Genomic DNA, 4,539 nt, shown 5'->3' with positions numbered 1-4,539 from the left:
AGAGCCTATATGCTTTTATTTCAAGTGTTTCTTACAAGTTTTTAATCATTTCGGGAAACTATAATTGCGTATTTAAAGAGTTTTGCCACAATTAGAGAGACTTCCCAAAACTATATACTCGAATCGTCATCATTGTAACTTATCCACACAGAAAACGCGAGAGAAATTTGGCATCCAATTATAAACATAAACAGTATAGTCCTCACTTACAGTCTTTCTACACAAGTTTTGAGCTGTATATACCTAATTCCTAATATTTGAAACGAAATTCAAGTGAAAACGCGTCCAAAAAGTAGCCGTAGTTGTAAATATTATCAGTTTTCTGGTCATTTCCGAACATTCCACTGGTAACCTCGGTGATTGAAAATGGCAGGAAATGTAGTAAGAACCTATATACTTTTATTTCAAGTGTTTCTTACAAGTTTTTATTCATTTCTGGAAACTATAATTGCGTATTTGAAGAGTTTGACCAGAATTAGACAGTGTTCCTACAAATATATACTGGAATCGTTAGCATTTTAACTGATTCACACAGAAAACGCCAGAGAAATTCGGCCTCCAATTGTAAACATAAACAGTATAGTCCTTACTTACAGTGTTTCTAAACAAATTTTGAGCTGTATAAATCTAATTCCTAATATTTGAAAGCAAATTCATGTGAAAACGCTTCCAAAAAGTAGCCGGAGTTGTAAATATTATCAGTGTTGTGGTCATTTCCGAACTTTCCACTGGTAACCTCCGTGATTGAAAATGGCAGGAAATGTAGTAAGAACCTATTTCCTTTTATTTCAAGTGTTTCTTACAAGTTTTTAATCATTTCTGGAAACTATAATTGCGTATTTGAAGAGTTTGACCAGAATTAGACAGTGTTCCTACAAATATATACTGGAATCGTCAGCATTTTAACTAATTCACACAGAAAACGCCAGAGAAATTCGGCCTCCAATTGTAAACATAAACAGTATAGTCCTTACTGACAGTGTTTCTAAAAAATTTTGAGCTGTATAAATCTAATTCCTAATATTTGAAAGCAAATTCATGTGAAAACGCTTCCAAAAAGTAGCCGGAGTTGTAAATATTATCAGTTTTCTGGTCATTTCCGAACTTTCCACTGGTAACCTCTGTGATTGAAAATGGCAGGAAATGTAGTAAGAACCTATTTCCTTTTATTTCAAGTGTTTCTTACAAGTTTTTAATCATTTCTGGAAACTATAATTGCGTATTTGAAGAGTTTGACCAGAATTAGAGAGTGTTCCTACAAGTATATACTGGAATCGTCAGCATTTTAACTGATTCACACAGAAAACGCCAGAGAAATTGGGCCTCCAATTGTAAACATAAACAGTATAGTCCTTACTTACAGTGTTTTTAAACAAATTTTGAGCTGAATAACCCTGAATTCCTAATATTTGAAACAAATTGAATTCAAAACGCTCCCTAAATTAATCGGAGTTGTAAATATTATCAGTTTTCCGGTTATTTCCAAGCTTTCCACTGGTAACCTCCATGAATGAAAATGGCAGAAAATGTAGTATGAATCTATTACCTTTTATTTCAAGTGTTTCTTACAAGTTTTTAATCATTTCGGGAAACTATAATTGCGTATTTGAAGAGTTTTACCACAATTAGAGAGAGTTCCTACAACTATATACTCGAATCGTCAGCATTGTAACTTATCCACACAGAAAACGCCACAGAAATTCGGCCTCCAATTATAAACATAAACAGTATAGTCCTCTCTTCCAGTATTTCTACACAAATTTTGAGCTGTATAAACCTAATTCCTTATATTTGAAAGCAAATTCAAGTGAAAACGCTTCCTAAAGTAGCTGGAATTGTAATATTATCAGTTTTATGGTCATTTCCGAACTTTCCACTCGTAACCTCCGTGATTGAAAATGGCAGGAAATGTAGTAAGAACCTATTTCCTTTTATTTCAAGTGTTTCTTACAAGTTTTTAATCATTTCTGGAAACTATAATTGCGTATTTGAAGAGTTTGACCAGAATTAGAGAGTGTTCCTACAAGTATATACTGGAATCGTCATCATTTTAACTGATTCACACAGAAAACGCCATAGAAATTCGGCCTCCAATTGTAAACATAAACAGTATAGTCCTTACTTACAGTGTTTTTAAACAAATTTTGAGCTGAATAACCCTGAATTCCTAATATTTGAAACAAATTGAATTCAAAACGCTCCCTAAATTAATCGGAGTTGTAAATATTATCAGTTTTCTAGTCATTTCCAAGCTTTCCACTGGTAACCTCCATGAATGAAAATGGCAGGAAATGTAGTATGAATCTATTACCTTTTATTTCAAGTGTTTCTTTCAAGTTTTTAATCATTTCGGGAAACTATAATTGCGTATTTGAAGAGTTTTGCCACAATTAGAGAGAGTTCCCACAACTATATACTCGAATCATCATCATTATAACTTATCCACACAGAAAACGCCAGAGAAATTAGGCCCCCAATTGTAAACATAAACAGTATAGTCCTTACTTACAGTGTTTCTAAACAAATTTTGAGCTGTATAAATCTAATTCCTAATACTTGAAAGCAAATTCATGTGAAAACGCTTCCAAAAAGCAGCCGGAGTTGTAAATATTATCAGTGTTGTGGTCATTTCCGAACTTTCCACTGGTAACCTCCGTGATTGAAAATGGCAGGAAATGTAGTAAGAACCTATTTCCTTTTATTTCAAGTGTTTCTTACAAGTTTTTAATCATTTCTGGAAACTATAATTGCGTATTTGAAGAGTTTGACCAGAATTAGAGAGTGTTCCTACAAGTATATACTGGAATCGTCATCATTTTAACTGATTCACATAGAAAACGCCAGAGAAATTCGGCCTCCAATTGTAAACATAAACAGTATAGTCCTTACTTACAGTGTTTCTAAACAAATTTTGAGCTGAGTAACCCTGAATTCCTAATATTTGAAACAAATTGAATTCAAAACGCTCCCTAAATTAATCGGAGTTGTAAATATTATCAGTTTTCTGGTCATTTCCAAGCTTTCCACTGGTAACCTCCATGAATGAAAATGGCAGGAAATGTAGTAAGAGCCTATATGCTTTTATTTCAAGTGTTTCTTACAAGTTTTTAATCATTTCGGGAAACTATAATTGCGTATTTAAAGAGTTTTGCCACAATTAGAGAGACTTCCCAAAACTATATACTCGAATCGTCATCATTGTAACTTATCCACACAGAAAACGCGAGAGAAATTTGGCATCCAATTATAAACATAAACAGTATAGTCCTCACTTACAGTCTTTCTACACAAGTTTTGAGCTGTATAAACCTAATTCCTAATATTTGAAACGAAATTCAAGTGAAAACGCTTCCAAAAAGTAGCCGTAGTTGTAAATATTATCAGTTTTCTGGTCATTTCCGAACATTCCACTGGTAACCTCGGTGATTGAAAATGGCAGGAAATGTAGTAAGAACCTATATACTTTTATTTCAAGTGTTTCTTACAAGTTTTTATTCATTTCTGGAAACTATAATTGCGTATTTGAAGAGTTTGACCAGAATTAGACAGTGTTCCTACAAATATATACTGGAATCGTCAGCATTTTAACTGATTCACACAGAAAACGCCAGAGAAATTCGGCCTCCAATTGTAAACATAAACAGTATAGTCCTTACTTACAGTGTTTCTAAACAAATTTTGAGCTGTATAAATCTAATTCCTAATATTTGAAAGCAATTTCATGTGAAAACGCTTCCAAAAAGTAGCCGGAGTTGTAAATATTATCAGTGTTGTGGTCATTTCCGAACTTTCCACTGGTAACCTCCGTGATTGAAAATGGCAGGAAATGTAGTAAGAACCTATTTCCTTTTATTTCAAGTGTTTCTTACAAGTTTTTAATCATTTCTGGAAACTATAATTGCGTATTTGAAGAGTTTGACCAGAATTAGAGAGTGTTCCTACAAGTATATACTGGAATCGTCATCATTTTAACTGATTCACACAGAAAACGCCAGAGAAATTCGGCCTCCAATTGTAAACATAAACAGTATAGTCTTTACTTACAGTGTTTTTAAACAAATTTTGAGCTGAATAACCCCGAATTCCTAATATTTGAAACAAATTGAATTCAAAACGCTCCCTAAATTAATCGGAGTTGTAAATATTATGAGTTTTCTGGTCATTTCCAAGCTTTCCACTGGTAACCTCCATGAATGAAAATGACAGAAAATGTAGGATGAATCTATTACCATTTATTTCAAGTGTTTCTTACAAGTTTTTATTCATTTCTGGAAACTATAATTGCGTATTTAAAGAGTTTTGCCACAATTAGAGAGAGTTCCCACAACTATATACTCGAATCGTCATCATTGTAACTTATCCACACAGAAAACGCGAGAGAAATTCGGCCTCCAATTATAAACATAAACAGTATAGTCCTCACTTACAGTCTTTCTACACAAGTTTTGAGCTGTATAAACCTAATTCCTAATATTTGAAACGAAATTGAAGTGAAAACGCTTCCAAAAAGTAGCCGGAGTTGTAAATATTATCAGTTTT

This window comes from Myotis daubentonii, chromosome X (assembly GCF_963259705.1).
Source record: "Myotis daubentonii chromosome X, mMyoDau2.1, whole genome shotgun sequence".
Taxonomy (NCBI): domain Eukaryota; kingdom Metazoa; phylum Chordata; class Mammalia; order Chiroptera; family Vespertilionidae; genus Myotis; species Myotis daubentonii.
This window is presented reverse-complemented; position numbering follows the sequence as displayed.